The following is a 26,578-nucleotide window of genomic DNA, read 5'->3' as shown; positions in this document are numbered from 1 at the left end:
GTCCTAACCTTACTATATTATACCTTACAGATTTAGAGTTCTCCAGATTCATACTTCAATAATCCATGGTTTAAGCAGTGTTAAAGTTTTCATGAAAATTATGGAAATCCTTGTCCTACTTTTATATGAAAACACAATCCCATATGTAACATGTGTTACCTACTATTATAACTTACAGATTAGAGTTCTCCAGATTCATAGTTCAATAATTCATGGCCTAAGTATATTTAAAGTTTTCATGAAAATCAAGGAAATCTTGTCCAAAGCCAAATATTATAACTTACAGACTAGATTCATAAACTATTATTCTAAAGGCCTAGGGCACGACCAAGTTGGCTCTGGGTTCAGACCCACCTTTGTTTCAATACTGAATAATTAGAAGTGACAAAACCATTTCCACAATCATGAGAAATCACTGCTACGTCATTGCAAATGTAAATATCACACATCAGTGCCACAGAATAAACAGACTCAATTATGTACCAAACCAGATTTCATTTGGCTAAAAAGCGAAAAAAAATCAAAACTACATTAAATTAACTTACCCTGCAGTTCCACTGGTCATGAGTTTGATTCCCATATACACTCCAACTAAGATCTATGGTTTGTCTACACCATTCTTATGTTTGTGGGCTTCACCAGAGAGGTAACAATTACCATCTTGTTGTCTTGGGGCTTTCTGGGCGGTGGGGTAGTCTAGTGGTTAAAGCGTTGGCTCGTCACGCCGAAGACCCGGGTTCGAATCCCCACATGGGTACAATGAGTGAAGCCCATTTCTGGTGTCCCCCGCTGTGATATTGCTGGAATAAAGCATTGTTAAAGTAAAATCTCACTCACTTAGAAATTAAATTTTGAATTTAATTAAATATTTGATGTAATTGTTTTAAATTCCTGATAATCCTCACATGTTATTGCAAGTCATTGTTTATAAAGATTGACAGACATCACCATGGGGAAGGGTGTACATAACAGTTATTTATTTTTTCAACAGTAAATATTTGTAAATATTTGGAGTTCTCGGCATGAAGCATAATATATATTCCCAACAACTGACTCAGGATAAAATTTTTAAGCTGCCTGGGGTCATGCAGTTTGACAGTGTTTAAAAAAAGTCTGTCTGAGTTTGAAGTGCCACCTGTTGGCTGATAGCAGAACTAATCTTGTCTCTGGCGGAATCTTCTTCACCAGGAGCAACAACGAAAAACTGTTACACCATGGGCACTGGTAGTTTGATGTTGGCTTAAATAACATCAGATAAATCCTGTCTATGTTTATCATAAGTGGGTTATACGTTTTAGAAGTGTATCAGACTTTTAAGTGCTACAATGGCCACAGCCAGCAACTACTTCAGGTCTGCTGGTACGTTATGTCCTGTACCATAGGAACAAAGATGTGTCAATATGTGATGAAACATTCAATGTATGGGTGGAGAATGTGAGTTGGGTTAAATGATGCTTTCTCAAGTATTTCAGTTACTGGTATATCCCTCACATGAAATGGGAATGATGTGTACAGCATGAACCTATGAACCATGTGACAGCATGAACCTATGAACCATGTCTTCAGTATGAACCTAGGAACCATGTCTCCAGTATGAACCATATGTACAGTATGTCTCCAGAACCATTGTACTGTATGAACCTAGGAACCATGTCTTCAGTATGAACCATGTGTACAGTATGAACCTAGGAACCATGTCTCCAGTATAAACCATATGTACAGTATGAACCTAGGAACCATGTCTTCAGTATAAACCATTATACAGTATGAACCTAGGAACCATGTCTCCAGTATAAACTATTGTACAGTATGAACCTAGGAACCATGTCTCCAGTATGAACCTTGTGTACAGTATAAATCATATGTACAGTATGAACCTAGGAACCATGTCTTCAGTATAAACCATTATACAGTATGAACCTAGGAACCATGTCTCCAGTATAAACCATTGTACAGTATGAACCTAGGAACCATGTCTTCAGTATAAACCATTGTACAGTATGAACCTAGGAACCATGTCTCCAGTATAAACTATTGTACAGTATGAACCTAGGAACCATGTCTCCAGTATAAACCATTGTACCTAGTGTAACCATGTCTCTCAGTATAAACCATATGTACAGTATGAACCTAGGAACCATGTCTTCAGTATAAACTATTGTACAGTATGAACCTAGGAACCATGTCTTCAGTATAAACCATTGTACAGTATGAACCTAGGAACCATGTCTCCAGTATAAACTATTGTACAGTATGAACCTAGGAACCATGTCTCCAGTATAAACTATTGTACAGTATGAACCTAGGAACCATGTCTCCAGTATATGAACCTATTGTACATTGTACAGTATGAACTGAACCTAGGAACCATGTCTCCAGTATAAACTATTGTACAGTATGAACCTAGGAACCATGTCTCCAGTATAAACCTATTGTACAGTATGAACCTAGGAACCATGTCTCCAGTATAAACTATTGTACAGTATGAACCTAGGAACCATGTCTCCAGTATAAACTATTGTACAGTATGAACCTAGGAACCATGTCTCCAGTATAAACCTATTGTACAGTATGAACCTAGGAACCATGTCTCCAGTATAAACTATTGTACAGTATGAACCTAGGAACCATGTCTCCAGTATAAAACCATTGTACAGTATGAACCTAGGAACCATGTCTCCAGTATAAACTATTGTACAGTATGAACCTAGGAACCATGTCTTCAGTATAAACCATGTCTTCAGTGTACAGTATGAACCTAGGAACCATGTCTCAGTATAAACTATTGTACAGTATGAACCTAGGAACCATGTCTCCAGTATAAACTATTGTACAGTATGAACCTAGGAACCATGTCTCAGTATAAACCATTGTACAGTATGAACCTGGAACCTTGTCTACAGTATAAAAACTATTGTACAGTATGAACCTAGGAACCATGTCTCCAGTATGAACCTTGTGTACAGTATAAACCATATGTACAGTATGAACCTAGGAACCATGTCTCCAGTATAAACTATTGTACAGTATGAACCTAGGAACCATGTCTCCAGTATAAACTATTGTACAGTATGAACCTAGGAACCATGTCTCCAGTATAAACTATTGTACAGTATGAACCTTTGGTAACCATGTCTCCAGTATAAACTATTGTACAGTATTGTGTCTTCAGTATAAACCATATGTACAGTATGAACCTAGGAACCATGTCTCCAGTATAAAACCTAGGAACTATTGTACAGTATGAACCTAGGAACCATGTCTTCAGTATAAACTATTGTACAGTATGAACCTAGGAACCATGTCTCCAGTATAAACTATTGTACAGTATGAACCTAGGAACCATGTCTTCAGTATAAACTATTGTACAGTATGAACCTAGGTCAGTATAAATAAACTATTGTACAGTATGAACCTAGGAACCATGTCTTCAGTATAAACTATTGTACAGTATGAACCTAGGAACCATGTCTCAGTATAAACTATTGTACAGTATGAACCTAGGAACCATGTCTTCAGTATAAACCATTGTACAGTATGAACCTAGGAACCATGTCTTCAGTATAAACTATTGTACCTAGGAACCATGTCTCCAGTATAAACTATTGTACAGTATGAACCTAGTATAACCATTGTACAGTGTACCATGTCTCCATGAACCTAGGAACCCATGTCTATGAACAGTATAAACTATTGTACAGTATGAACCTAGGAACCATGTCTCCAGTATAAACTATTGTACAGTATGAACCTAGGAACCATGTCTCCAGTATAAACTATTGTACAGTATGAACCTAGGAACCATGTCTTCAGTATAAACCATTGTACAGTATGAACCTAGGAACCATGTCTTCAGTATAAACTATTGTACAGTATGAACCTAGGAACCATGTATTCAGTATGAACAAAGTGTGTACAGTATAAACCATTGTACAGTATGAACCACATGTACAGTGTCTACAGTTCTATTTCAGTAATATAGTATTACAGTACTACTGATGCAATATCAACATATTAACCATGTGTACAATTCACATACATGTACAAAATGAACCAAATGTATAGTTCAACCAAATGTACAGTGTGAACCTACAAACCATTTGGTCAGTATGAACCATGTGTACAGTCTGTACAAATAAACCATGTATGTATCATGAACCTCAAGGCATACAGCAATAACTACATGATGAGAATGAACGTTTTGTATATATGAACCATGCCTATATTATAAACCATATGTACAGATTACACCACATGTACAGTATAAACATATGTACAGTATGAACTGACCCGTTTGGTTTTCAGGAACCCATGCTTGTCGTGACTAGAGGTGACTAACGTGATCGAGTGGTCAGGCTCGCTGACTTGGTTGACACGTGCAGGGGTGGAAATAACTTTAAAATTGCTAGTGTACTCTGGTACAGTGTCACATGTAATATCAAATTGCCCTGATAATTTTTCCCCTATACTGTCCGTTTTCTTGTTGATTCTTTAAATAAACAACATAATTAACATTGGAAAGTCAACTGGACACCGGTACAGCATGATATACAAATTTGCTTGCCCGACAGAAAATAACACTGGACTCGGACGTTGGGCACTGGGTTATTTCCACCCCTGACGTGTCATTGAATCCTAATTGTGTAGATCGATGCTCATGCTGTTGACCACAGAATTGTCTGGTCCAGACATGATTATTCATAGACCATGACCATATGGCTGGATTTTGTGTGACGGTAAACGAAAAACACAAAAATACCATATGAACCACATGTACAGATCCATCCACATGTACAGATCAAGCCAGTGGTATACAATAACATTATCCACAGCCTAAATCATATATAGCACACACTGATAAGTCGAATATCTAACACTGATTCCTGCATCCCAGTTTTTCCACACCAATGGTAACTTGAGACAGAGGGTTATGGGACAGGAATCCTTGATGTTCTCAGAATCTGGAGAAATGGGGAGAAGTGTCAGGTAGTAAAACACTGATTCTGTGATAAGAATAGCTGTATTTAACAGCTTTCTGTATGTAGGTAGATAACTGACTGACTGGTAGTTGTACTGTAGCTCACCTGAAGAGGAGGAGGGAGAGGATTAGCCTTGCTCCATGGCTGTACTGAATGCTGAGCCCCTGGATGCTTAGTAATTCTATTCCTCGAAGAGGCAAGTCTAGATAAGCGGACAGTAAAGCCTTGTGAAATACAGAAGTTTACCCACCTTCTTCATGGTCTGAACCTGATATGGCCAGCTAAGGACCTCAGTCTGTTATTATTATTTGATTTAATATATAATTTAAACTATTAATTTTACATTAGAGACTTGTGCAAGTCTACTAGAGGGTTTCACATTTGGGGTACATCATGCCATGCATATCTGTCTGATCGCTGGTACTGAGACAACAGGTCCTGGAGGATGTTACTTCAAACAGATGCTGAATATCAACAGATACTGAAATGGTGCATAGGTAAAACAAAAAATCATGACATTCAGCATGAAAATGTCTTTGATGGAGAATAAATAAGATACATAATATCTTAGCTTCCATCCATACAATATATACAACTACAGATGTTACCTGGTGAGGTGGGGAGATACTCCTTGTTCCATAGCCAGTTCCTTTAGCTGTTCTTTGTCCTACATATCAGTTGTTTTGAGCTCCTTAAAGGTCATATGCAACCAACAAATCAAACATAATTAAAACACAATTATCACTTATTCATGACATATAATATGCATTGCTGATTATGAAAAAAACAAATAAACAAATTTATAAACGTACAATCGTAATTCAAAAGTGCAATATTTTGTACAATATTTTTGGGTTTACCTCCCTCGAAACGAAGCAGCCGGGATACCGAACCCAGTCAGAGCGGGTGGGCGTGCACTCAAGTGTAACAAAGACTTTTCATTGGCTGGTTCATTTGCCGATACGCTCAGCTGTTTCAAGCTCCGCGAACCTATCCTCAGTGTGCATGCGTTAGAAGCGCAGCATAGCTGTTGAAATACTTGAATTCCCCCAAGCGCTTGGGGGAAATTTAGTGAATCGTTTCAACTCCGATATCGCGCAGGTTTTTTCATCGCATTATTTTTCAACTTTATACATTGAATTTGCATTTTTTATGATTTGTTTCGGTATATCTATACCGAAAGGTATCAGAATCTGCAAAGTCATGTTTTACGTTGCATGTGACCTTTAAGGGTTTGGGCAATAGTCTTTGAATCTTGCTTCCACATTTTTTATATCAGTTCTGATGAGACCTATTCACTTTTATGTGAACTTGAGAACCCTGGTGATGAATCCTCTGGGTCAACTATGTTGGGTGGTGGTAAAGCTGGTGTATGAAACAGTAACCACTGTATATGTAAGTTAAATCATCAGGGTTATGACAAGGAATTCCAACTTTAGAAGCCTGCAGAGGCTCTGGGCCAACTAGGTAGGTCTCTGAACCTTTGCTCCTATAGTTTATAAAACTGGGACCCCCTAAAGTTGTAACATTAGGGTAATGACAAGGACATTTGACTTTCAGGATAACATTTAAACCTTGCTTAGACCACCTGGACACAGGTGCTCTATTACAGAAATGGTGGATTGTATTTGTAGGGGCTGGGAATCAATTTCAAAACATACATTGTCTAAGAGAATGCTTGAAAAACATATACTCATGGAAACAAATAAGGGAACACATGAAAGTACAAGTGTTCCTTTATTCTTTTCCAGGTTTCTTCACAAGGTATGTATGGCACTGTGAGTGGAATTCTGGAAATAAATAAAGGAACTCTTGTACTTTCATGTGTTGCCATATTCGTTTCTATGGGCTTAGTTACACCTCAGATTGCTGACAAAGGAAGAAATGGATCTTTAGCTGAAGAAAGATATCTTGTCTCCATACAAAATCCCACACCCCCTGAAGAATATAGAATGGTTGGTCCCTAAAATAATCTCAAGTCATGATGTTGGCATGTTATCCAGTACAGGTACAGAAAGGTGTTGCAGCCAAAATACACTTTTTTCATAACATGCAATCTCAAAAAATGGTATTATATATTCTATTTTTAGCTGATATACATGCTGGGAGTTCTGTTGGTCTAATTCCAGCATCAATAAAACATTAAATGAAATATTTAATAGTTTGGACAAAATATACATACATGTTGAGATTGGATGGAAAAATATGACTGTACAAGTAAGATATCACTTTTTGTATCACAGATTAATACCCCAATGTATGCTGTGATCAGGTGAGCTACAGGTGAAATGTGTTCACTGTGAGGCTTCCTGTATTGTGTCGATGGTTGATGGTAAAGGTTATTGGTCAGGTTGAGAATGTCAAAGATTCAACCCTGCCAGTGAGATCACATAAGAGGACCTGTTAGATTTAGAACTCTGCAGTTGTAAGCAGCAAGTTCATCAGTGTAACTCTCTGTTGTGTTTTGAAAAAAGTCAAATTGCTATATTAGTTGTAGCTTGCACATGTAAATGGATCTACCACTATTTTTGAAATCTATTCTGTTTGCATAAGACAATATTCGCATATCACTTCAACTGAAGATTTTGTGTTTGTTTGTTTGTTTGTTTGTTGTTGTTTGTCTGGACCAGACAATTCCATGATTGACATCATGAGCTTCGATCTACGTAACTGGGACATGATGACCCTAATCCCATTAGTCAGCTATTACAAAAAGGGGGCGGTGGGGTAGCCTAATGGTTAAAGCGTTGGCTCGTCACGCCGAAGACCCGGGTTCGAATCCCCACATGGGCACAATGTGTGAAGCCCATTTCTGGTGTCCCCCGCCGTGATGTTGCTGGAATATTGCTAAAAGTGGCGTAAAACCAAACTCAGTCAGTATTACAATAAGCATGGGATGCTGAAGCCCAATTCTAATCTGGATCTTCACAGGTAAATTTTTGGCATCATATTGTCATCACTAATGTCTATGAATCTGTAATAAAATTGAAACCATGTTGCACTTGTTTGGGTTGTTATTGTAATAAATATGAACACATGCATGTTCCTGTCCTGAGGGCTGGTAGGGTAGATTAGTAGCTGTGGTATTCGTTTGTCTTGCTGAAAAACGGGTTAGATTCCCCCTTGGGGACAATATGTGAAGATCATTTCTACTGTTCCTCACTGTGATCTTGCTGGAATCTTCTTAAAGGTGGTGTGAAGCATGCTGACCTATCCTGATGCCAAAGGACAGGGTATAATGAACATATTTGGCACATGTAAAAATTCTTTTAGAAACTCACTATAAAGCGGTAACCGACAAACTCCCCTGGACAAAATGCCCCCCCACAAAGTGCATCGTGGGACAAAAAACCCCAGACAAATCCCCCTTCCCCAGGAAAAACAATCAAACAAGTTAAAGATATCCATTTAATTATTTGTCAATATTTCAACAAGGTCAAAGAGCACAAAGCACATATTTTGAGCACATTCACATTATTCATTGCACAATTATTTCTATTTGACATATTTATATGAGCATATATGTATGCATACATTATGTGACATTTATTCATTTGTCATTTATGTTATTTGATCATGGCACATCATTTCATCAAACATCAGTTCGCATACAGCGGATTAAGTGTTGATCAAAGATCAGGAGAACCAAGCTAAAGATGTGCAGGGGGGATTTAGTCCATTTTTTGCCAGTTCTATGCCAGTTTACATAGGTAAAACAATCTTCTCCAACTCTTCTGCAATTGTTAATGAAGCTGTTCTATCAAAACATGATAATAAGGATTAAAGAACCTTTAATCTAAAGCTAAAGATGAGTAGGGGGGATTTTGTCCGTTTTAATGTTAATGATGGGGGGATTATGTCTGGGGTGGTTTTGGGGATTTTGTCTGGTGGGAATTTGTCCGGGGATTTTGTCCTGGATTCCTATCATTGTGTTGAGATAATGGTGTAATATGTTGAAAGATAGATTATAGATTTTTAGCCATGAAAAAGGAAATCTGTTCAGAGCAACATAAAAGCAAACTAAACATGCATGTCTAATGTATGTGATGTGCAACTAAGAGAATATATTCTCATCTGAGTTGAATTAACAGCCATACAATATCGGTCCAGTAAATATAATCAGCATCAAATTTAAGTCACCTAAGTATGTAGCATTAGAAACATGAACATATGTCAGCTATGAAATACACAATGCCATTTTAGAAAGAGGCCAAATGTAACATATGTTATATTTGGGATTACACTTTTTAAGTAAAGTACAGATTCTAGGACCTTTTGGGTTGAGTCCCATCCGGGATTCGAACCCACACCCTCAGAGTCAGGCACATAATCGCCATCACACAAAGTCAGACACCTAGACCGCTCAGCCACCGCGGCTTCCACAAAAATGGAAGTCGGACAACTGGTAGTCTAGACTGCGGACTTTGTGTACCCCTCAGCAATATTCCAGCTATATGGTAGTGGTCTGTAAATAATTAAGTCTGGACCAGACAATCCATCGATGAGCACAGTATGAGCATCAATCTATGCATTTGGGATACGATGACATGTGTCAACCAAGTCCATCAAATCCCATTAGTCGTCTCTTACGTAAAGCATGGGTTGCTGAAAACCAATTCTATCACGGATCCTCACAGGTCATTGACAATGTGATCAACAGTTGAAATAAAACTTGGCTTATACCTATGTCATGATTGGATGTTTTTCTGAAACTGGAAAAATGGATAACTATTAAAACAATGAAAAGTTTCATGATAGGAGGAGATGGAGAAAAACTAAGTAAAGCACACATGTGAAGACCATGAGTGAGTGAGTGACTGTGTTTAGTTTTACGCCGCTTTTAGCAATATTCCAGCTATATTACAGTATGGGACATGAGAAATGGTCTTCACACATTGCATCCATGTGGGGAATTGAACCCGGGTCTCTGGGGTATTGAGCAAACGCTTTAACCACTAGGCCACCCCACCGTCCCTGTGAAGACCATGACCGTGCAATGTATGACTAGTACCAGTAACAGTCAGTGTTGATACAAAATTGTTAACACTAGATCCAAGCTGAAAATACAACATTTTTTGCATACTTTATCCCTTATTATCTAAGTAACCCCCAGTGATGCTGAGCATTTCAAAGCCAAACAATCATAGTGCTTTACCGATGTTTATTAGTGGTTATATATGTTGACATCTCGCACAGCTTCTCATACACATCAACATCAGTTGCAGCAATTTAAACGCACATAAATATCAACGATTTATATCTTCAAATCCCTCATGTTCTTGTGGCTACCGTTACGAAGATCCAATTCACTATTTCTTTTCGTGCGTTAATTACACTGACATAAGACATAAAATGCACTTCTATACTAAAGGATATGACATCAAATCAATACTATACGGCCACTCTCATGGATCTACTAAAGGTAATCTTGAATTATTAGAATCTATCCATTCTTTCATTGTACTGTCAGGCAGATTTGTGTTGTGATATAAAAACGAAATTGCACTTACTATTAAGTATTTTCCGACACTAATGGTTCTAACGTTAAAAGCGGCTATGTTACAGTTTATGATTGTTACATTTCCAGAAAGCTATTGTTTATCGTTTGTTAATAATCATGTTTTTCTCCGTACGATTATTATTTCTATAATATATCTGTATTCCGGCGCGGTATTCATATAAGCACCATACTGCTTGTTTACCAATCCGGTTCCTCTTTTGGAAATAAATATGTTTAAACCACATCAAATACTTAGCATAATGGCGGAAGTAGCTTCATTTGTGTTTCCTGCCCACAAAAGCAATTTCTTTGTAGTGAAAATACATGCTGTCTCTTATCAGAGGTGGATGGTAGAGTGCTAAGTCAAGGTGGCATCAGGAAGGCTAATTTCACTCGGCAGGAAAAATATATAGGCCCTTATCACTCTGTGAGTCATGGCCGTATCAGTTAGGTCTTACAAAATGAAAGGTGACTGCCAAAGGCCAGGTAGAATCCTTTATTTCCTGGCATGGATGTCAGTTTATTGGATAATGAATAGGAAGCAGCACCAAACTGAATGGATGAAGAACCCTGATTTGATTAAAGAGTCTCAATTATAAAATGCAGCAGAGTAAAAAAGGTCTCCGAGGTAGGAATGGGGTGCATAGTGGTAGCGACCTTGAACTTGAGGGGTCAAGGTCATTCTGACTGGTTGTTTTTTTTTTCTTTGAATGACTGGCCAAGTTTGGCATCACTCATGTTTCATGCTTGGGTCTTGTAGTTGTCTTATCTTTCAGGATAACTTCTCTTGGATGTAAGATTGGGGAAGTATGTTCCAGTTGGTCTGCAGTTTATCAACAGTTCATGCAGGAGAGGGGAAAGTCAGTGTGTTGGGTTTGGCACAGTTAGGAGTGTACAGTGTTACTGTTATAGCACCGCATATCTGATGATTGCTGGCCAAAAGCCTAAAGTGACACTGGTCTGGTAAAAGGACAAGGTTATTATTTATGTGAATCTGGGATTCAAACCATGATCACTGGATCCTGAAATAATGCAAAGGGAATTAACTCTGCACAGTCTGCATAAAGACCTTGAAAACAAGTCAACCGTAAAATAGTATATGAATGGTGAGTAAAAGAGTATAAATAAAAATTTACTTCACAGAAACTGAAGGACATGTGCAGTGGTGGACAACAAACATTTTTTTCTACTAAATCTGGAGTGGTAAACAAGTCATCTCTGCTATGGGTCCTAAAAAAGATAATCCCAAACAGATTTCCAGACTTTTTTTTACATTGATGTCACCTTGTAATTAAAGTGTGAGCTTGTCAAGAACCTGGGTTTGATTCCAACATTGGTTTCTCTATGCATATATTTAGTATTTCAAATCTCTGAAGAATCACTAAAATTATCATAAACTCACTCAAACTCTCAGGATCTCCATCAGTCATACTATATTACTCCAGTTTTGTTAAGGATGGTCGTTTCTTTCAACGGATACAAACAAATTATTTTTCCTAGTCATGATAATGTTTCATATATACTTCCCCAATCTTACATCAAAGAAAGGTTATCCTGAAAGATAAGACAACTACAAGACCCAAGCATGAAACATGAGTGATGCCAAACATGGACTGTGAAGACCGCTCTGGTATTGGTACTGACCAATCCAGTTCATGTACTTAAAAAATAGATATGTTTATACCAAATGATTTTCATAAGTCAAGTGTATATTCAAATAGTATGTCATTTCTGATTATCCCTAGCAAAAGTTGAGTGGCATAATATGGGTTATTTAAAATGAGGGAAAACAAATTTCTGACAGCCTGTCCCTAATACCTAAAGCCTGAGATTGCCATCCGGTGAAATTATAACATCGCAACAAATTATATTTACACATAAGAGGGAAACAGAACCATCCCTACTCAGGAAGGAGGTACTTGTACACTATTGGACTTTTAAAACAATTTCAAATGAAATGAATAGAAACCAAAAGTTTTAAATCAGTGTAAAATTCTTTGAAGTGCAAGTATCCTTTGTTATGGTAGCCTTATAAAGCAATTTAGGCTTCCATTGTAAGTTTGGTATTGTTTCCAGTTATGATGTAATTATTGCAATTATTTTGACAAATAGTACAGCCAAGTGTGACTTGAATAGTATCACCTGACATTATATAACAATATCCTTGTCTAAACAACAATCCACATCATCCCCAGCGACCATACTGTACTTTGATTAGTGGTTTTCAACCTTGACAAAAGACATTATTACCCCCCTTGTGTTTTATTACCAATTGACCTCAGTGAAGGTCATCTTAATGGCTACTTAATCTGTAAGTGCTGGGACATGACAAAAGAACAATAGGGTGATGGTGATTTCTGTAAACACATTATACCCACACAACAGCAACAACAACTGGTAGAAATAATAAAACATACCTAGTTAAGACATTGACAGAGACATTAGCCATTGTGACTGTTTACGCTAAAGATAACCTTTCATTCCAACTATTCGGTCATGGTTTTGTTGAACTTCTTTAGTAATTTTAAGTTGCACTATTAAAAACAGATAAATCCTTACATAAAAATATTTTGATATATTGAAAATATAAGAAGTTGAAATTTGTTTTATTTGGGATTTCATTTTCTCAGTAAAGTGCAGATTCTAGCCCACACAAAGGCAGCCATCAGAGTCAGGTATCCTATCGCCAGCACACAAAGGCAGCCATCTACCCACTCAGGTACCAAAGCTTCCACAAAAATGTACTTTTCTGAGAAAGTGAAATCGCAAATATAACATATATTCAATTTGGTATTCGAAAAAAGAAAAGGAAAAAAAGAAATGATTTTTGCTAGGAAAAAAAGAAAAAAAAAAAAATACTTTTTTCATACTTTATTACGTGTGTATCTCATACTACCTAATAATAAGCAAAATTTGGGAACAGATGATGGACAATTTAGCACATTTATGTGCTAAGTCACACACTGGCAAGTCATTTACTTAATTCTAAAAGTCTGATATTCTGTCCCACTGCAGTAAGGAAGTCTCGGATGGAAATGTCACTGTTGACCCATCTCTGGCACAGGTTCTTAAGTCTTCTCATGGCTTGTCATGGGAAGAAGAGGCTTGCTCTCTCATCTTTATTTCTTGTTTTTCTTTTTCTTTTTTCGCCTTACTTTTTTCCGCTTTCTTTTTTTCCTTTTTTTTTTCTTCCTACATTCATTACATTTAACCACTTTCTAAATGGTGCTGTGTATGCATATCAAAGAAGGCATATCAGAAATAGCTCGAAGAGAGTAACATTCCCAGCAAGTTTGATTCAAGCTGATCACATGAGACTTTGTCAGCCTGCTGACTGCTGACTGAAATTGGCACCATTTCAATGACCAATCTCCTAAACGCTTCGACAGCAACAGAACTTTTACAAACAGTTTCATCCTGTTTCATTTGGGGATTGGGTGGTCACCCTGCTGTTTGCTGATGGAGGACCACGCTGATCCAGCCATCAGTCATGGTTTAAACATATTTTATTCGGAAATGAAAAGGATTGGCAAACGAGCCTAAATGGATTATATTAATGCTGCTCCATAAAACATGAATAGGTTCACATATACGTAATGTTGTACATAATAATTATAACAAGTTGAAAATAAGAACAGGTTATCTCTGAATGATCACGATCCTGGATATTAACAAAGTACCATAGTTATGTTTTGTGGCCAGTTGATAAAAATATGAAAATAATAGAAACTACAAGACTTTTATTAATCAAATCGTTTTGATGTAATATTGATGCCCTGACTGTAGAATATCCATATTTGTCTGATATGATATTGTTATTAACATTTAGCACATCCCGCAGGGAGAAACCTTTCTCATAAAAATATGATTCATATCGAATGCTGTTATATTTAGGACACATGAAGAAGTAGTGGAAAACATCCTCATAATCATGTGAGCAGGAACAAGAAGCATTATCAGACATGAAACGATTATATTTATCACTGTTTAAGTCACTGCATCCCAGTCTAAGATGACAGAGTATTATTTAACAAAAACGACTACCCAAATCAAGTTCGAACATTGGTATCAACTTGTGGTGTGAATAGATTCCTAAACTGTCCAACAGAGGAAGCAATTGTCGCATTTGTGGGTAGGTTATTCCACAATTTATTGTATCGGGCAAAAAAGGAATTGGCATAATCAGTAGATTTGCATCTTATAGTCTGATAATTTTCATTATTCCTTGATTGTAATGTGTTGACTGACACATTCCTTGGAACAAGATCACAAAGATAGTTGGAAACCATATGGTTTACCATTTTTAAAAATAATGTTAATTTGGTAGTTTCCATGTCATGGACCCTGACAGTTTTTGGTGCTCCTAATATTGACCACTATTTTTGCTGCTCCACCCTGATTAGATTTTGGGCCTGAAGGACATTCAGCCATAACATCGCTGGCTTCAGTGGGAGTGCATTCACTTCTCCTCTTTAACCAAGCCTCTCTTTTACCTACATCGAAGTTCCATCTGCTACAGATATCAAATGAAAATGATGATTCTAGTTTTGTTTGAGTTGTACTAAAGCCAAACTTGAGCTTGTTTGTTTCCAGTTGTAACGAAAAGTCCTGGTTGGTAAGTATGAAAAAGAAAATACTCATTGTTCTGTTTTAGTACCTTAAAAATAAAAGTGAATATACGTACCATATGTGTTGAGTAAAACTGTCCTGTTTTTCTTGTAATTCAATCGACAGTATTTAACAGTATACATCTATTTCTTGTTTGCATTGGTAGATTAAAACAAATATCACCTTGCATATCACAAAGACACATGTTCCGTATAAGTTTGGCAGGTCTGTTGAAATATAAGAATCCTATAAAAATAAACAATTTTTCATTTGAAGGAAAACTGTGGTTTATTATTCAAAGTAAGGTAAAAAACATAATTATTTGTTAATTGTGAATAATTGTGAATAAATGTATGCTTTTTCACCCATTTACAGGTCTGAAAGAGATTAGAGTAATAAAAAAGAGTCTGCGATAGAAATGGTTGGCCAAGTGAGTTGAACTGTATTGGTTTCAGTTACAACTCATGTAAGAATGTTTTTATAAGTGTATCGGCTAATACACACAGCAATGCTACAGATCCTGGGAGTTGGCAGGAAAGTGTCAATTCATCTTCATCTCATCTGTGAAGAACACATGTTTTGCCACTGGAGTATCTTTTGTTCCAGCTCTCTTAACAAGTTGTTGTGACACCAGCTCCTCTGGAGGAATTTTTAATGCCAAATAATGTACTTTCCATTGTTGAAGCCAATGCATCCCATCCCCGCGGAACATCGATCAGGATGGTGTGAAATCTGGACACATGGGAAACTACCGTAATTATGTAAATAATGTGAATTTCGAAATTGTTTTCATTTTTTACCTGTTTTTATTAAAAACATTGTGAGGAGGTATGTGTGTACTGACATTCCTTTCAAGTTTTCATAATTTACTGACTCATAGATACAAAAATGTTTTTTAATAAAAACTAACATCAATTAAATTAATTTATTTATGACAAATTATTATAAATAATTTACTGATGAAGGTTACATTGAAAATCTACCACACATTTTGAAATTTATTCTATGAAAATCGTTTTAATGATGAAATAATTTGAAATGGTGTTGTATTTAAGATGTTCATTTTTAGATTAAATATGGTATTTTGTGGTGTTAAAGAGTAGTGAGGCATCCCACTGGCCCTCATCCTCATTCTCTGGTGGAAGTCTGACTCATTCAATGTCCAACACAATCAGTTCCCTGCAGATGCTAATTAGCAGTAATTGTTAAGCGAAGTCTTTTGACTCATCTCGATAAAACAGGCAACAGGGCTTTCTGTTAACTTGATGCTCATGCATTAGATATGACGCTGCGTTAAATTCTGCTGTGAGTGACCAAACAGTTTTCAGGAACCCATTCAGTATTTTTCAACATTAGGCCATACCAACTAAATTACATGATTTACACGTATTTATGAGTAAGACTGCTAAATTGCTATTTTAAATTGTTAATTATACTATCACTTCATGTTTTGAGTGACTGGAAGAACAAACTAATGTGAGGTAAAAGCTTACATGAATATATTTTCAAACACGTTTTTTATTTGGTTGTGGAAAGCAGTTAAAATAGAAGTGTGATGGAATTGATCTTGCTTTAAATATTTAAATTCATTGTTAAAGAGAAGAATCTTGTTTTATGAATGAGTCTTTCCTAAATTTGCTGCAGTAAAAAGATGAAAATATGAAACTGTGTTTTTCAACTGTTTCATAATTATTAAGCTTCTCAAGGATATTCATCATGATTTATTTTTTATTTTTTTCAAGTCTAGCTTTAGACTAACTCTTGGTTTCTGAATACAAACACTGTAATTTTGATAGAAATAAATAATTCCTTATAAACTGTAAAGGAGCCCCAGTGAGAAGTGAGATTCAGAACCTGAGCAAATATAGACTTACTTCATTGAAGGCTTTAGCGTAAAAGAATGGGCTTGTCTGTATGGACAATAATGCTGTTCAGGGACTGTGAGGCAGACTAGAACACCAGATGTGTCAGATTTTCCAAGATCCATTCACATAACTGCTATCACTTGTTGTTTTTTATATGCCCAAAGGATTTCAAAGGATACAATGAGGACTGAGATGCAAAGAATTCCAGGGAATAAGATCTAACACAATGGGTTGAAATGACAAGGAAGATGAGAAAAATCTTCTGAAGAACCAATCACATCTACTACCTGCTTCACATGCCCATACCCTCAGGATAGATGAAAAAATTGCTGACTAAGGGATAAAACCAAATGCGTTTTTCTAGTCCATATCCCTCACAGGTTAGGCATGTTCAGATGTTGAATCATGTTTAGAACTTTCTTTGACACTTGCAGATGTTTTTCCCTTGAGGATTTTACCTAGAATTGGATCTTCATCAACCTAGGCTTGTCATAACAGGTGACAAATTTGATCGTGAGGTCTGGCTCGCTGACTTGGGATGCATGTCATTATATCCAAGTCAAATAAATTGATGCTCATGATGTCAATCACTGGATTGTCTGGTCCAGACTATGTGTTTCAGAGATCAATCTCCTACAGCAGGAATATTGCTGAGTGTGGTGATATCCCGTTCAAGTAAACTGATGCTCATGGTGTCAATCACTGGATTGTCTGGTCCAAACTATGTGTTTTAGAGATCAATCACCTACAGCAGGAATATTGTTGAGTGTGGTGATATCCCGTTCAAGTAAATTGATGCTTATAATGTCAATCACTGGATTTTCTGGTCCAGACTAAGTTTTTCACCAATCAAAATCCTATAGCAGGAATAATGACGAATGTGGTACCTAAAAATGACTAATCTGATCAGGTGGCCAGGCTCGCTGACTTGGTTAATGCGTGTCATTGTAAATTGATGCTCATGATGTCAATCACTGGATTGTCTGGTCCAGACTGTTTTTCACAGATCAAAATAGCAGGAATATTGCTGAGTGTGGTGATAGCAGCAAACAAACAACAGAAGCACAATTGCCAGAAGCATCAGCCAAAGCTGTTAGTGGTGAGATTTGCAGTATCTAGAGAGGTGATGCAAGTGCACCACTAACTGATGCAGGAGATAAGTCAAAACAAAGACGGTGCAGTCACTGAACCAGAGGCGCTGACACCTTCCCTTGTCCTGACAACCACATACATCACTGATGCAAGACCTACAACTGTCATGTGATCGCAATCAGTGCCAGAATGCCACCAGCTACAGAACTACCTGCCTGAGCTTCGTAGATTTAACATTAAGATAGGAATAATGACATTGGGAAATGACAAGCTTATTGAAGGGGAAACAACTATTGCGATAGCGATAGTCTATTGCAACCAACTATTGCAATACTATTGCAATAGTTTTTCTCTCCTTGAATTGTCTCATTTGAAGTCATTTCCCAAATGAATGTATAGTTTATATGAAATAAAAACAAGTTGAAGTAGTTTCAGTCTCTTTTAATAACTGACAAGAAACTTGAAACCCAGATCAAGTAAACAGTTAAAACATAAACTCAATGAAGCTGCAAGTCTGCACCCAAACATCCTGTATTTTTCGCTGCACATTTATCAACAGAAGTCAATTACTAAACTATCGATAGTCACACATACTATCGATACATCGATAGTTTTTCGTTTCTACCATCGATTAATTGCTATCGGAGACTCAACAATTGCAATACATCGATAGTTCGATGCATCGTTACAGCCCTAGGGAACCAAGTTTAGTTTTACGGCGCACTCAGCAATATTCTAGCTATATGGCAGCAGTCTGTAAATAATCGAGTCTGGACCAGACAATCCAGTGATCAACAGCATGAGCATCAATCTGCGCAACTGGGAACCAAGTTTAGTTTAACACCACACTCAGCAATATTCCAGCTATATGGCGGTTTTGTATCTAATGAAAAGCAGAGAAAAATACAATTAAAATTGTAAATATTCATGTCATGTAATCATTTGGACTCTCATGTGCAATATTAGCAACCCATTTCTGGTGTCCCCCGCCGTGATGTTGCTGGAATATTGCTAAAAGCAGCGTAAAACCAAACTCAGTCAGTATTAGCAACTGGGGGTGTAACCATAGCCTAGTGGTTAATACATTCATTCATCAAGTCAAAGGCTCAATTCCCCACATGGACACAATGTGTGAAGCCCATTTATGGAACTTGCTGAAAGTGGTGTAAAACCATACCTTTCTTTCATTCGCTCCAGCCAATGCTTGACATGAACTATATTTTGAGTGCACATTATACACAATTTCATTTTTGCAACAGTAGAGTGTGAGGTGGATTATATATAATGATTGTATTACGTACAAAGAACAATGGTATGTCTTTAGCCCTGACAGATTGATTAGTGTGTGTCGGGGTCTAGGCAGAAGCCGAGACTAACGCCTAGTCTCTGAATATATACAATTTTAATAGAAACAAACAATTAAATCCTTTGAAATGAAAAGGAGCACCAGTGAGACTTGAACCTGGGGAAATCTAGACTTGCTTCATTTAGGACTTCAGCATTGCAGGGAGGGCTAAGCAGAAAGGGAAATGTTGGGTTCATGGACTGTGAGACAGAAAATGCAGAAACCTTGTGGTTTCAGTGTTGGCAAAACTTTCTCCTCTGGTACTATGGTACCATTCTTGGCGCCTTGTTCTTGGCACATTATACTTAATCCTGCATGATGTTGACTACAGATGTGTATATCCACTGGACACCTCTCAAAACTACAATAATTTCCTAATTTTTCTCTGCCAAAGCTATCTGTTTATAAGTTCCAGTACCACTCAACCTGGCAGCTCTGATGGCTTCATGATGAAGTACACACTCTGGCAGGTAGCCATTTGTGATGAGGCATCATGGGATATGTGACAAACCATGACAGCCAGTGACACCTACAGCTGTGTTGATGACATCAGCAATTATACAACTCATAACAAAGAGTAGGCTTGGATAATCTACAACAGATGACATCCTTAGATCATATGATCAAAATACACAACAGAAGCATACAGCATATACAGTATCATCAGATCACATGAAAGTCTACATGTGAAATAAAATCGGCAAAATAATTTTGATTTGAAAAAAGCAACAAAACTGTTTCCATAATGAGAGTATGTAACAATTTAAAAAAACATAAGATATGAACCCTTTTAACAATCATAAGATATCAACCTGTTTAACGATCATAAGATATCAACCCTTTTAACAATATTAAGATATCAACTTGTTTAACAATCAAACTGAATCAACCCTTTCAACAATTGTAAGAAATCAACCCTTTCAACAATTATAAGAAATCAACCCTTTTCACTTTCATAAGAAATCAACCCTTTCACTATCTTAAGATATCAACCCTTTTAACAATCATGAGAAAACAACCCTTTAAACAATAATATGGAAAAGACTGTTTACAATCATTCTGAAGGCTTCTGAAATCTGAAATCAGACATTCAAAGCATTTGCAGATTCCCCTTGAAGAAATTTGTTAATGATGCTACACTTAAACAAAAAGCCATGTTGTCGAAAAAAAAGTTGGACCAGACATTACAGCACCATCCACGGAATGTCAGGAACTTGTATATCAAACACATACCTACCCTAGAGAACCAGAGAGAGTGAAGTTAATCTAATAGTCTATTTATTACCTCCTTCAACCATGGCACATATAGGTAACATTCCCATTTAACCTGGTAAGGTGCAACAGTATGAACCCAATTATAGGCCATCTTTCAAGCCATTAACTGAAGGTAATGACATGAGTTTAAGCAGCAGGCTACACCGTGGGCCTGCATACCTGTTCCACTACAAGTGTGGATGAGGTGAAGAGTCAGGCACCATGCAGGCTTCCATCAATATTAACTCAGTGATGGGAACACCTTTATCATCATCAGTTTAGGTACGGTGGCTTACTGATGTCATCAGTGTTAACAACAGATTGGGAGGCCTACTTAGGTCATGAGCATAAATGGAATGACTGAATGCTGGTTTTTGAAATGCAGTCATTCCTGCTGTATCGGAGTGTTAGGGTAGCCCTGTGGTTAAAGCATTGGCTTTACACTCTGACAAGCATTGGAGGCCTACTTAGGTCATCAGCATTAGCAGAGAGACAGCATGTTATTTTAAGTGGGTTTGGTAGCCCAGTGGTTGAAGTTAAGTAAAGACATCAGCATCAACTGACTGAGTTAGTCAGTGAGTTTTGTTTTACACCACACTCAGCAACATTCCAGCTATATGGTGGCGGTCTGTAAATAATCGAGTCTGGACCAGACAATCCAGTGAGCAACAGCATGAGCATTGATCTGCGCAATTGGGAAACCGATGACAGGTTAGTCGCCTCTTACTAATTAGCCTCTTACGACAAGCATGGGTTACTGAAAGTTCATTCTAACCCGGACCTTCATGGGTAAGCATCAACTGAATGACTGAATATTGTTTTTAGAATGGTACAGTGTGCAACAACCCTGCTGTATCATGGGGCGGTGGGGTAGCCTAGTAGTTAAGGTGTTCACTTGACACACTGAAGACCCAGGTTTAATTCCCCACATGTGAAGCCCATTTCCCAAAATTGAAATTGCTAAAGGCGGGGCAAAACCGTACTCACTCACTCCTGCCATGTCACAAGAAATTGTATATAACTAAATTTGGGCAGACAAAGCAGAGGTTGATATAATAAATCTGGTCATTGATTGGTTCAGTATTACCATGTTCTTGTTGAATAGTTTTTCAGTATATGATACTTTGATCACAATGATCAAACAGTCTACACTAACAATGTGTTAACACCAAAACGTGATCTCTTAGTCATGCTTTTGTATTATATCCTTGTATGGACCTGGGCGACTTGTGTTAGATAAGCCTTATGAGTGCTTAAAAAGTGTAACATGTTGACTTACATATTAATTTCCCCTGACTACGCCCTTGCATAACCATGTGATTCTCATTATTCAGCCCTTATGACAAGCATGAAGTACTAGAGACCTATTCTAATCCAGCAATATGAAGTGGCTGGTCTGGGGTCATTATCTATTAGTAACACAAAGATTGAATGACTCATACGAGGTCAACTGTATAAACAAGAATGTGACCCAGATGAGGTCATTAGTAAAGACAGATATATCTATGAGGCCAAAGTGGTATCATCATTATGAAGCAAGAGATAGAGATAAAGGACATATCCTTTGGTACAGGAAGGTCAAACCCTAGAACTTCATCTGACACTAGAAACATGGAATACTGGAAAATGAAAACATAACACTGATAGCCCATATGGGATCATTTCCAGGTAGCCACAAGAACCATCAAACATAGATACCTGCCAGAACCATCAAACATAGATACCTGCGAGAATCCGTATGAACCATCAAACATAGAACCCACATGAACCATCAAACATAGATACCTGAACCACCAAACATAGATGCCAACCATCAAACATAGATACCCACATGAACCATCAAACATAGATACCCACATGAACCATCAAATATAGATACCCACATGAACCATCAAACATAGATACCCACAAGAACCATCAAACATAGATACCTGCCAGAACCTGCATCAACCATCAAACATAGATACCCACATGAACCATCAAACATAGATACCCATATGAACCATCAAACATAGAGATACCCACATGAACCATCAAACATAGATACCCACATGAACCAACAAGAACCATCAAACATAGATACCCACATGAACCATCAAACATAGATACCCACATGAACCATCAAACATAGATACCTGCCAGAACCCGCATCAACCATCAAACATAGATACCCACATGAACCATCAAGAACCATCAAGCATAGATAGCTGCCAGAACCCGCATCAACCATCAAACATAGATACCCACATGAACCATCAAACATAGATACCCACATGAACCAACAAGAACCATCAAACATAGATACCCACATGAACCATCAAACATAGATACCCACATGAACCATCACACATAGATACCCACAAGAACCATCACACATAGATACCCACAAGAACCTTTAAACATAGATACCCACAAGAACCATCACACATAGATACCCACAAGAACCCACATGAACCTTCAAACATAGATACCCACCAGAACCCACAAGAACCATCAAACATAGATACCCATATGAACCATCAAACATAGATACCCACATTAACCATCAAACATAGATACCCAGCAGAACCAACAAGAACCATCAAACATAGATACCCACATTAACCATCAAACATAGATACCCACATGAACCAACAAGAACCATCAACTTTCACAGAAGGACATAAGCTCCTTGCATCAAAGTCCATGCAGCAAATCTTCCAGGGATTCCAGCCATCATTTGCAGATCTTCATGGCAACTGTTTGTCTTGGAGTCCCACCTAGCTACACCAAACATGCCACTGAGGTAATGTTTCCTGCACTATCATCACTATTTCGGGACATGAGGAAATCACATATATCTCTCAGCTCCTTGGATAAAAATAACCACTGCAACCTGTACATGTTGAGTATCTCTGAGTATATCAGCACATCTATAAACAATGTTATAACCCATGGTCTGGGAGTAATATACTAATAATACACATCTGAGCATGTATAAACACTGCTATATCGCACCGCCAGTAGTATATATAACATAGGCGGATACAGCTTATTTAGAAAGGGGGGAGGGGAAGGAGTGCAGTTCATTTTCACCCATTTTCACGAGAGTATTTAATGGTCATTGAATAAACATCAGGACAAAAGAGGGGATGCTTACCCCTGCATCCCCCCCTTCTCTGGTTCTCCTATATACAACATGATATAGACTAGCCAATACTGTAGGGGACCTGAATGTATAACATTGACTCTAACAGTCTATCTATGTATCAAAGACATTTGATTTCGTTTTTGACAGCTAACATTTCAGGAAGTGTTATCAGAGGGTTTGAAGTTATTGAAATTCACAGCTGGGTGCTGTTCATGAACATGAAGATTTTTATGCTTGAAGGACTCTTGATATCTTGATATATCGACTGACAATGACTGAGTAAGTAATGGTTTGTAAAACCTGTCAACTTTTAGCAATATTCCAGATTCGAATTTAGAACATAATTAAATCTAAAACATTTCAACTATAGGGGACACCAGAAATGGGCTTCACACAACTGTACCCATGTGGGGATTTACAGAACCTTTGGTACCTGCATGGACATCAGTTGATTTAACACTTTAACCATTAGTGCTACCCCAATAAATTAAAAGCACACATATTGTAATGCCCATCTTGATATGAACTGCTGGCTGTTAGCTGGCCTGGGGATATAGGAGAGACGTGTTGGGGGAAGGTGAAGAAGGGGAGAGAATCATCGTTGAAACACTCATGCAGACATGTCGCAGCAAAGGCTTGAAGTACAGAAGATCCAAGATTCCTTAAGTTGTGGAGGGTTGTTGGGTGGGGTATGCTGGCTGACATGGATGAGGGTGAATACTTATCAAATAATCTGTTTTTAAGCAATATGAAAGTGCTACTTTGTGGTTCTTGCCGACTGATTCTTGAATGAATCCCATGACCCTCTCCCACATAACCCACCCTGTGGATCAATTAGTGGAATATAGTCCACAATGTTGGAGCTAAAGCATATGTATGCCTGAATGTAAATCAGCTTGATCAAATTAAGTCACTCACTCACCCACCCAACCAACCAACCAAGCAGCCAACCAACTAACCAAACACCACTCACTCATGCACTGCCTCGCTTGCTCGTTCACTCACTCACACTCTTTCTACAAGGATGGGGGTCGCCTAGTGGTTAAAGCATTCACTTATCATGCCAAAGACCCAGATTTGATTCCCCACATGTCTACAATGTTTGAAGCCCATTTTGGGTGTTCCCTGCTGACATATTGATGGAATATTGCTTAAAGCAACATAAAACCTCCCTCACTCATTCACTTGTCCACACACTTACTCACTCACATAATGTGGTGCTACATGGTCCTATTAACAGCTCACACATGATAAAATCAAGTACAGTTAAGCAGCCCTCATCATGGAGGTGAGGTGAAATTGGGTTTAACGTCACGCTGGAGAATATTTCGCTCATATGACGACATGCATGCGTGTGTATGTGTATGCGCGGCTGCTTGTACTAGCCCGGACTTAAGCTGGTTTTATAGTGCTAGCCCACTGAGATACCATGCCACAGTGAAGCATGAATACCCCACTCAGACACATTATACTGACTCCGAGCCGACCAGTCCTTGTTGTACCCATTAATGCCGAACGCCAGGCAGGGACCAACAAGTAGCATATTTTAACGTCTTTTGGTATGATGCGGTTGGGAATCGAACCCTCAACCTTCCGCTCTCCGGGCTGACACTCTAACCACTACGCCACGGAGGCGGTCTCATCATGGAGGATAGTTAGCTGTATGGGCGATGTGTTCAACATGGCGCCTGAAAGTTTCTAAAGTTCAGTGCTTGTCTGCTTAAACAATTATTTATTTTCAAAAATGCTTTGATCACCAAGCAGTGAAAACCCAGTTAGCTGAGATTGTAATATTATTATTAACCATCTGGCAAGGTAGCTTGGTTTGTATTCTCCCCAGGGAGTTGAGCACGAAAATTAAGTACCCACTGATCCATCAACCAGGGTGAGGTGTATCACTTTGAGCATGCACTGCTTAGTGTGAAAATATACTGCAACATATGGCTTCATTAGCAATCATGACCTTTCTAATCTAAGATAACCAGCTTCATCAACACAGATCTACAAGTACATGTTGCATCATGCTCCATAACACAAAAATCTCAATTTGTCAAAACTATCCCTGGGGTACAGTTACAACAAGTCTGTGTTAGAGTATGGGAATTCTAACTGTCATAACACGAAGAATCCTATGTGGAACCAGCCCTGGTTTCAAGGATACAGACATTTCCAGTTGTACAAAATCAACACAGGTGTCTGCTATATGGGGAGAGTGCACGTGTGGAGATGTACCAACATATGTACCACTCCACACAAACACAGGGTCTCAGTTTGATGATACTTCCACCATATGTCTTCTCTACTGAGATCTGGTTTGGATGAAGTGCACTAGTTGTCTTCATCCTGCCGGAGCCATGACTCAGCTTCTTCCAGGACTAGTCATTTTATTAGGAGAGAGGAGTTTGTGGACATCAACCTGTTTATTATAAGGAACACAACATTTTGGAGTGTATGCATATTCCTTCATCAAGACCACTTCTTTATTAGGCCATCCATACTTTTTAAGTGCTTCTCATCTTGAATCTCCACCAGCAGGATTTGTTTGTTTGTTTGTTTGTTTGTTTGTTGTTTAACACCGCACTCAGCAATATTCTAGCAATATGGTGGCAGTCTGTAATTATAAATAATCAAGCCTGGACCAGACAATCCAGTGATCAACATCATGAGCATCGCTCTACATAATTGGGATACGATGACATGTGTCAACCATGTCAGCGAGTCTGGCCACCCTATCCCATTAGTTGCTCTTACAACAAACTTGGGTTACTGAAGACCAATTCTAACCCAGATCTTTACAGGTATCAG

The sequence above is a fragment of the Haliotis rubra genome, unplaced genomic scaffold (genome assembly GCF_003918875.1).
Source record: "Haliotis rubra isolate DU_JTF1 unplaced genomic scaffold, ASM391887v1 Scf45, whole genome shotgun sequence".
NCBI lineage: Eukaryota > Metazoa > Mollusca > Gastropoda > Lepetellida > Haliotidae > Haliotis > Haliotis rubra.
Note: the sequence above shows the minus strand (reverse complement) of the source record.